The sequence below is a fragment of the Gambusia affinis genome, linkage group LG08, assembly GCF_019740435.1.
Source record: "Gambusia affinis linkage group LG08, SWU_Gaff_1.0, whole genome shotgun sequence".
NCBI lineage: Eukaryota > Metazoa > Chordata > Actinopteri > Cyprinodontiformes > Poeciliidae > Gambusia > Gambusia affinis.
This window is the reverse complement of record NC_057875.1, coordinates 26914370-26924801: the sequence shown is the minus strand read 5'-3', so window position 1 is coordinate 26924801 and position 10432 is coordinate 26914370. Positions and strand designations below refer to the sequence as shown.

The 10432-nt window shown below is 42.5% G+C and overlaps 1 long non-coding RNA gene across 1 annotated transcript; it reads right to left on the bottom strand.

The window, feature by feature from the left end:
• Window positions 1–7338: 7338 nt before the first annotated feature.
• Window positions 7339–9407, bottom strand: LOC122835168. The gene is made up of 3 exons (XR_006371280.1): window positions 8898–9407; window positions 8628–8791; window positions 7339–7920 (listed from the first exon to the last, which is right to left on the bottom strand). It is a non-coding gene; the product is annotated as an uncharacterized LOC122835168 (long non-coding RNA).
• Between the last annotated feature and the right edge of the window lie 1025 nt (window positions 9408–10432).

Below are 10432 nucleotides of genomic sequence, written 5' to 3'. Positions count from 1 at the left end.
ACAGTCAAACTCTCCACTTTGTACTACATGTTGTGTACAGAACGCAGCCTGTGTTGGTGTTATACCTGCACCTTCCTTCCTTTCTTTTTTCTTTTTTTTTTTATTCTTGTTTGTTGAACCATCTGTTTCCCCCTTTATTTTGATGAATGAAGTCTAAATGTTTGTGTCACTTCTGAAATTGCTGCCATTATCACGCATTGTGTTCCCGCCTAATGGTGCATGATAACTTGTTTGGTAAACAATGTAGCTGTCACCGACGAACAATGTGACTTTGGGGAGCAAAATATCTCATAAGTCCAATGACAATTACCTTTTTCATGATGCCAGTTCAGAGCATAATTGCTTTCGTATTCACTTATGCGGCTATCACCAGTCGGCCATATATTAAAAAAATAATTTAATTTTAATCACGTTTTGGAAATTTCTGCGTAAACAAGGCAGACAAATAAGATCCAATTACAGAATAAAGCTTCTCATTATCTTTGATGAAATGTTGATGGTGTGTATTTAGCGTGCACACAGTCAGGGAGTTCTTGTTCTTAATGTTAATGTCGTGTCTTATTTTCCGAGACGTTTTCAACAAATGACATCAGTTTTCTGTCATCATATTTGAAAAAAAAAAAAAAAAAAGAAGAAATCTTTGTTAAAGATTTTCAAATTTTGGGCCCATCGTTGTGATGAATCCTGATAATCACCATCAAAAAAAAAAAAAAAAAAAAAAGTCTCCACATTTTCCTACAAAAACTTTTGGCATTTTGTTACATTGGGACTGTTTCCAATGCATGTCATCCACACGTGATAGAAAAAGGAGAGCCCTGATAGAGATACAATGAACGCCACTGACATCCATCAGGTGGAAAAAAAAAAATATGACTCTCCTTATGCTAGTTCCTAAACATACATAAAAATAAACGCAGTAAAATTTATGCAGAGCGGTATCTGCTTAGAAACAGAACATCAGTGTAAATCATTGTTTATTTTGCAGATCCGTTTTACGTTTGGCCCTAAAATAAACGGTCTCTCTTAATGGTAGCCATTTCCTGTTTATTAAAGTCATTCATGGTTGCAGGCAGCATTTCTACAGTTTAATGACTGTGAACAGAAGACCCAGATGCTTCATACATGGGCTGTGTGGAGAGTATATCAAACATTTAAAAAGCATTAAACAGCTAAAAATCTTTCAAACGCACATGTTGGTGTGGTGGGAACTACGCTAATGTGTGCAGTGTTCTGATTGGCTGATGGGTCTACAGGAGTTGTTAATGTTGGTAATAGGCAAATGGGGGGAGGGGGAAAAAAAGAAAAAAGAAAGTGTAATTAGAATGTGTATTGGAGAACGCCGCATGCAGATAATGACATTTCCTGCGGATGAAAACGCCCTTAATCTATTTTCATTGTAACGTTAAAGCAAAATTAGCCAGAACCCAAAACGCAGCCAAAACAAGTGTACGGCTCACCAAACATTTTATTACAAAAATGATGGTGTAGAAGGGGCTCCACAGGGTGTGGTCACACTGATAGGTCAGGAATGGGGGATCCACAGGGGTCAGGAATCCAGCCTGTGGAGGGTTGGGTGAATGGACAGTGGGAGGCCGACAGACGACAGGGACAAAATCCACCATCCAGAGGCTGAGTCGTTGAAACGGTCCAAGGTTATGCACGGGAGGGTCTCAGTCAATGAAAATCCAGTAATCAGAAGACTGGAGGAGGCAGGGCCAGAGACAGGTAGGGTCAGAGACAGGCAGGGCCAGAGACAGGCAGGGTCAGAGACAGGCAGGGTCAGAGACAGGCAGGGTCAGAGACAGGTAGGGTCAGAGACAGGCAGGGCCAGAGACAGGCAGGGCCAGAGACAGGTAGGGTCAGAGACAGGCAGGGTCAGAGACAGGTAGGGTTCAGCAACAGGAGGTCAGAACTCTTCCAATAGCAGAAGGACTAGGCAGAAATCTGCCTAGTGCACATGCACGCCCCACGTTTGGAGCCCTTAGTCCTCGACGCAGACATCACGGGTTCGACTCCCGGTCCCGGCGACCTTTGCCGCATGTCTTCCCCGTTCTCCTCACCCTCTTTCCTGTCTGCCTACTGTCACAAAAAATACAAGCCACTAGCGCCACAAAAACTCTTTGGAGAAAAAAAACAAAAAACAGGCAGGATCAGAAAACCGGAAAACTCTTTAGAACATGAAACAAGGCTTGAAAGCTGTGACTGGGGCAACAGACAATCTCACACTGAGCTGGTGACGAGCAGCTGTTTAAAAAGGGAGCGGCACAGAGCAGGTGAGGGTAATGAGTAATCGGCACAGTCAAGGTAGAGCTGAAGGGCTGAAATCATGACATTCATTGGATATTTGATTGATAGGCTGCAAGGTAAGAGACGGAAGTGATTCTGGGTCTGATTGTAAATCGCCAGTTGGATGTTGGGTGGGAAGTGAACTGAGAAAACGATCATATTCATGATGTATCTGCACCAGTTTTTGACATTCCAACTTAGTATTATGGGCTAACTGAGAAATCTGTAAAATAATTTTACAGATTTGTCCCAGTGTTGCAAGTTTTTCATTGCAGGTGAGGCCCCCATAAGCCCTTAAAGAAAAGATGTCATTGTTAGAGAGCATACTGTATGTTAGAATGAGATTAGTAGTCACTACTCTTATGGTGCGTTCGCACCAGCCCAGTTTAGCTCGGTTTAATTGAACTCTATAGTTTGTTTGCCAAGAAAGTCCGGTTTGTTTAAGGCGTACAATCGGATGTCAATGCGGATCAAAACAGTGAACTCTGGTACGCCTACAAACCGTGGTTTCGCTATAGTGAACTCTGGTGCTGTTCAAATGCACATGTGGATGCAAGCAGACTAAAGAAAGCAAAAAGCAAACTACAAAGCAGGGCATTCTGGGTAAATACAAGCAAACGACTGCGCGAATCTAGCGCTAGCAGGAGAAATGTTTTATGGTCTTTTACCAAAGACTGAAGAGAAATGTTACAACCATTAAAATTGGACTCCAACCCATTTTTGTTTCCATTTTGTGGAGACGTAGGTTGTTCTAAGTGTCTGTATAATTTCTTTCAGTGGTTCCTGGGCTTCATAATGACAGTGTTGGAACTTATGTGTGTTTTGTACAGTTGTGGTTTAATACAATCATATTTGGCATGAAGACCAAATCTTTTTTTCATATATATATATTCTGCTCCTAAAAGCCTTGGAACTAAAAGGCCACACATTTTTTTTTTTCTACGACTATATATCTGTCTACATTTCAGATAAACTTGACTAAAATCCTCAGAATAAGAAATCAAAAATATTGCATGTACACTGGAAAAGGAAAGTAACCATGACTCCTCGGCAGGGTAACGTTCATTTCCCTCCACATTATTTGTCAGTCTGAACACTTCTCCTTTGTGGTGACAATTATTGCTATCGAATGCACAGTAAGCTGCAGCTGAAGCCTATTCAGCAGCGCTGCTTTGTCACGCCCGTCTTTTCCTCCCCAAAGTGCTACAGACCTCACAGAAAGCTGCATTCATGTCAATCTCGCCTTTATTTCTTCTTCTTCTTTTTTTTTGTTACAGCGATTGTTGCTTTATCTCTGCCATGCAATTTACAAGATAGCAGGAGGATGTATAATCCCCTCGTCCCCATTCTTTCATATCGGGCCGTTTCATTCCCTTGTACCTCCATTTTATTATTTATGGTTATTATATGGTTTCTGGAGTTCCAGAGAGCCTCGGCTCCAACCCAGTTCCTCTTTCTGCGCGCCCGCTGATCCCCGAAGTGAGGCTTATTCTGCGACTTGCATGCTTTGTAAGTCATTGTGGATAACAGCTAAATTACTCACATAAATATGCTAATGCGGTGCCATTCAAAGTTAAAGCCGTTTTCACGTTTTTTCTGGAGGAAGCGATGGGTGGTGCTTAGGAGCTATACATACGCTCTTCTTTGACAGAACTGTGCTAATAATGTTGTTAATGCCATGAAATGTGACAGCTGACAGATGGAGCACAATGTGTACCGGCGGTCGTGTGCCCGCACGCAAAGCGGGCGCGCGCATCTCCCTGGAGTCGGCGCTCGCGCTCGGACAAAAGCGTGCTCGTGGCGCGGCAGAGCGCATTCTGCCCTCCGCGCGGCACAGAGGACTTGCCTCGGTTTTGAGCTTTCACGGTCGCGTGCAGACTCATATTAAACTTCAGAGAGACCTGACTCTCCTCTCCTACAGCATCAGAAATATCTTTCAACAGAATAACTCTTTATTTTTGTGTGTGTATGTGTAAGCGTAGGCATGTATTGCTGGATCAAGCAGAGTTATAAATCAGCCCAACATGCGTATTATTGAGGTTTAAGATTCAACAAGTGACACTAATCCCTAATATTATCCATCCATCCATCCTGCCGTTGTCATCTGCTTATGAAAAATCAGGATAAAGCGGGAACAGGCTTTAGAAGGAAAACCCAAACCTCTCCACACAACCTCTCCAGGTCATACCGGCAGATCCTGAGGCGTTTTCAGGTCAGGAGGTATTTTTAGACCCTCCATCGAATCCTGAGTCTGTCCCGGGGTCTCATGTAAGTGTCCCAGGCCTGCAAGTCATCCAAAGAGAGGCGCCTTGGAGGCAACCTTAAGGCAACCATACTCGAGCCGCACCAGGGTGATTTCAGACCTGATAGTCTGGTAGACTGGATTTGTTAAATTGTCAGCTGCTGCGGTTTGCTTTCACACTGCAATGTGCCAAACAAACAAAACCCTTTCAGCAACCTGTTCACTCCGTCGCCTGTGATGGCGGTGCACCAACGACCACTGAAGGAAACAACATGAAAACCTTTAAGGAAGCCCTGGAGCTCAACTTCCTTCTTCACAAAATGTAAACATAAATTAGATATTAGCCATTGTATTATGTCATTGGCAAAAGACCACAAGTCCATCCATCCATCCATCCATCCATTTGCGGAACACCCTTCGTCCCTAATGGGGTTGGGAGGGTTGCTGGTTCCTCTCCAGCTGCGTTCCGGGCGAGAGGCAGGGTCACCCTGGACAGGTCGCCAGTCTGTCGCAGGGCAACACAGAAAACATACAGGACACACAACCATTCACACACACACTCACACCTAGGGAGAATTTAGAGAGACCAATTAACCTGACAGTCATGTTTTTGGACTGTGGGAGGAAGCCGGAGAACCCGGAGAGAACCCACCATGCACAGGGAGAACATGCAAACTCCATGCAGAAAGACCCCGGGCCGGGAATCGAACCCAGGACCTCCTTGCTGCAAGGCAACAGCTCTACCAACTGCCCCACTGTGCAGCCCAGATCACAAGTAATTTCTCCAATTAGAACTAGGTACACATATTTGCTTTGGCTGTATTTACCCAGAATGCCCTGCACTATAGTCCACTTCCTGCTTTTGGAGTGTACTCTGGTCCGCTTGATGTTCACATACGCATTTGAGCCGCACCAGAGTTCACTTCAACCGAGCAGAGAACTAAGTTTGTAGGTGGACCAGAGTTTGCTTGCGTATTCACACCTCCACAAACAAACCAGACTTTGTAGGCAAGTGGACTAGATGTTGATTAACAGAATGTACCCATAAACTAACTTCTTTCAATACATAAGTGTGTCATCTCTACTTCAAGAACTTCCCAGATGAAGGACCTGAAAGATTCAACCACCTTACAGAGGAAGCCCTCCACTATCCTGGCTCCCTTTCTTTCGGCGATTATCTCTATCTCATCGGACAAGAAGGTTGGAACATTGATCCAATCTAATCTAATTTCCTGGACTAAGTCCATCTTTACATCTCCCTCTCCATCCAACTATAACTCTGAACAAGATACTTAACTATTCCTCCACATGGGATGAAGAATAACCGCAAAACTGAAGGGAAAGATCAATTCTTTTTTTTTTTTTTTTTTTTTTTTACCTTGTTGCATTTTGTTTTTGAGTCAACAGACTACAATTCTGAAATAGCAGAGAAAATCTTTCTGTTTGCTGATTGGCCAGGATAAAATGCATTCTGAAAAACTGAGCTCAACGGGACAAATCCACTGAAGGGATATGAGAACTGAACGGGATTGCGTAGTGTAACAGCCGTATTTGTGGTGTCTCTTTAAGATGCTCTAGTCTAGCTGATGATGTCACACGTATGCGCCGTAGCTTCTCTGTAGAGAGTGAGGAAGAAACGTGCTAGACGGACATGTTGTTTGGGCTCTGCTCATTTTATTTATGTTTAATACAATAGCAGCCGTTCAACCGGGCTTTACAAGGTTGTGGAAGTGCGTTTATTAAAGATTACACTGTGGAATCCCAGTACCAGTGTGGTTGCAAGTTTTTTTTGATTGACCTGATGAGTCTGCCGCCTCCTCTCCTCCCTCGAACGTAACCCAAGCGTTACAGTAGGCCAGGCTGGTGAAATGGGATTCAGCATTGAAAAATAACAATCTTGTCCTGATATCCTACCAAAAATTTCATAATGCTGGAAATGTTTGTGGTTGCATATTTTCAATCAAAATATGTATTTCTATGATTTAATGAATTTTTAGGTGGAGCGAAATACACCAAATGTGGCTCCTTGACAACATTTTTTTTTTTTTTTTGGGAGAACAGTTTTGCAGCTAAATCCGTTTGGTCAGCTCTTTAGTCAAACTTTAAATTTAGATTATTCTCACCAAAGGTGAGTGGCCCTGCATCTGCTGCCCCAGCAATTAATGAGCTGGGCCTTAGGAGTCACTGAGGCAGATCCCCAGATAGAGCTGTCCACTCTATCTTAGCCTACATGGAGCTATTGCAACTCAGACAGTGATTTAGTGCCTGGGTTTCCATGAAAGGTCACAGCTTCCTGTACCACACCACAGGACCTCCCCTACTGTATCCACCAAAGAGTAATGGGGGCTGACTCTGCATGCTCCACAGCTAACATTAACATTTTTCTTTTTTTTGACATACATTCGTTTTTTTTTTTGTTTTGTTTTTTCCCCCACATGTAAAGCTCTGTTTTTCTGCAGCCTAACCACTGTGACACAACAGCGACTGCAAAGTTCAGACTGTGAGCACACTGGAACTTCTCCTGTGGCGGGACAGTAATTTCTCACTGTGACATTTATGGTTCACGAAGCCTTGAATATAAAAGAATTTAGTCTTCATCATGATATTTTAATGCAATCTCTACAGATCCCTAGAAAAGCCTTGTTCAACATAAAACCGTGGAGTAGAAGGAGAAAGGAAACTTTTAAGGCAAGTGTTTTACATTAAAGGTATATAGTTCTCTCCGTAAAATTTAAAGGGAACAAATGTGGCAGTGGCAACTTTCTTGCAGAAAAGGACTTTTAAGGCCAGATGATTATAGATTCCCTGTATAGATGGAAATTAATAATTCAGTACTATAGCTGTTGTAAGTCCTAAATGTTGTCAGGTAATATAACTGATAATGACTAGCATTGGTTTTAGCTGCCAAGTTGTCAACATAACGCCACAAATCTTGTGATATGTGGAAGAAAAAGGGACTCTGTGCTTTGCTCTAATTGTCAACACCATCACAGGCAAATAACAAGGTCCAAAAGTATCATATTTCACTAGTCAGGAAAAGGTTTTAATAAAAAAAAAAAAAAACATAGCGAGGGAGAGAAAAGCAGCTCAGTTATGCTAGCTTGACTTTGACAACCTCAACATCTAGATGTGCTGTGGAAATGACGTCTAGGTGTAAATTCAAACTGAAAGACTCTCCAGCCTCACCTGCATCATCCAATCGCAGCGACATCTGCTGTCAGCCTATCAGCATCAGACCATGTCCCATCTTCGCCAATCATCGATCAAGCTGCTGCTTATAAGGACCTTCATCCATGGCGGCACCTGCTCTCCAGTCGTGCTCAGTCCCCCTTCTCCACCTCCATGCTCTTGGCTCTCCAGGCGTCTGTCATTTTCCGACCAGTGAACGGGCCCTGGGGGAAGACATCCCTAATCAGCATCAAAAATGCTCATCCAAGCTCATTGCATTTCACATCACAATGTCTTCCGCCAGGGTCTTTTAATTGATTCATGTCAATAAACCCTTGTAATCTCTGTTTTTCCTCTACCTGAGTTTCCCCAGATTGAATTTGGTGTGTTTCGGTTCAGTTAAAAACAGTAAGGCCACCCACACAACCACTCTGACAGGTCATAAGTAGAACAGATTAGCTAATCAAAGCTGTTCAATGATAACTTATTAATAACTGCTGAAAAGCAAGCCTGAAAACATAAAACTGTAACAGATTGGATGTTCTGTGTTTTTGTGTGTGAAATGTTTGCGTGTTCTTTGGTGTTGAATCCTAATACAGTAAGTGGAGCTGTTGTCGGTCTGTTGCTATGGCAATGGGTATGAATGGCTTTGAGTTGCTCTTCCAACAACTCAAAGATATTTTTCTGTTTGCTGTGGCACACTTCACAAAATTATTAATACCTACATCTACAGGTTTTATTTTGTTAATGCAATTGTTCTACCATGGCAACCCGGCTATGTTTGGCATGTAAAAGGATCTCTGTTTTGCCCTCCAGCGTTGTGCGAATGCGTAAAATTTCCGGATGTAAACAATAACATGTAACGTATATGGTACCAGAAATATGGCTGTCGGATTTATTTGTGAGACTTTTATTTTCCAATGCCACCTACTGGTATATTTATTACATCCAACAGTTGATCTTTAAAGAGTTTCCACGAGAGTTTGATGCGCTCAATTGACGATAGTTGGGTTGAAAGGTCCTGTCGCAGTTGTTAGGTGTGTGATCCCCAATCTGCCAGTCGTGATACAAAAACCAGCGCGTCACTGTGAACACCTAAACAAACAACAGGACGTTTCGGAGTGAGGAAGACAAAATCTCCCTGGAACAACAAAAGACCAACGTTGGAGTCAAATTCATTTTGCTGCGGAAGATCGCTCACCTGAAGTTATCCATCTGCATATGAAAACAGAAGCTGTTAACTCCAACAAACAGCCCTTTCTTGACAGGGAGCGATGTCGCAGAGATAATGTTCCACCCCGACGTCTGCCTCCTCTTGATGGTGGAAGTCTTACTGGTGATAACGGGGAGCGTTCCGTTCCCTCTCAGCGTGCTCATCAAACCACTCACATGGAACCATGAAACAAGCTGAACACTGAGGCTTTTAAAGGGAAAATGATCTCAGGAAGGCTTTGCAATCCACCAAATGGAACGACTACTAAACACATGCAAACACTCAGCTTCTGATGAAGCTAATTCTTCAGAAGTAAAAACAAAGGCACTTGCAGAATTCACCTGGAATTTATCAAGATTTCAATGAGGTCTAGTTATCGCCTCAGGCTACATAATCTGCACTGTGGGCACAGCGGATTGAAAGCAAACAGACATTTTTTTCCCCGTCAGCCGCTGTATCAGTAGCCATCTAATCACCATGCGCTGAATGTATGTGAAGTCAGACGCAGGAACTCATAAATATATTGTGAAATTAAAGTCGTGCATTAATGAGGTGACCTTGGGTCGACATCAAACACTTTGCAGAGATTGACCGATCCTTTTTTTTTAAATAGTTCCATCTTTGATCAGATACCATCGATCGCCGTTGCCTGTTAAATGAGCTTGGGACGCCATTTATTCTGCTGCCCCTTTCATGGAATATGGATCAGCCGTCCGGGGTCACAGAAGATAGCCTCCCGCTGAGATCTGACTGGGGAGATAAAGAAGACGAGTGATAAAGTCAGGCAGATCCGAGATGATAGAGACTTTTCTGTTCCAAAGCTTCACTGGTTCACATGCCAGCCAAAGGAAATCTTTAAGCTTGGTGTGGGTTTGACTTCAATGAATAGCAAAAAAAAAAAAAAAAAAAAAAAAAGGTCATTTTTGAGAAAGAAGTTTTGGTCAAGGGAGTAGAAAACAGGATTTGCTCACTTGCTTGTTTTGGGTCATACTTATGTTTTAAATCATCTAACAAATTTTAATATTAGGACCAACATTCAGTTTATAAACTAGGAGAGATAAAAAAAAAAATCTATCAAGCCAAAGTGGTTCTACGTGTCAAGGTAAGTATCTCTCTTGTGAAAGTCAGTAGATGAAACTTTTTACCAAATGATATAAGGACCTAACCTTGACTACATTGCTTTATTATCAAGAGAGAATCGGAATGTATTTTGTAAATTGGACAGAACTGCCTCTATATTTTTATCTGTAGATGGGATCTGTTTTAATTTTTTTTTTTGAGCTGACCTTCCGGAACAGAAAAACTGAAATCCTGATGGAGAATATCCGGCTATCAATTTGTGATATTCGCTTTTAGACCACGCAGTCAATTTCCTACAATAAAAAAATTCTCAGATTTAATGGCTCTTTCAAAACCTAATGTGATGAACTGCTGGGCCATCATCCTCCTACCACTTTCCGCCGTCTTCTTCGACTTTTCCGCCAGCAGTAACGTCTGGCTGCATTTCGAAACAGCCAAAAAAT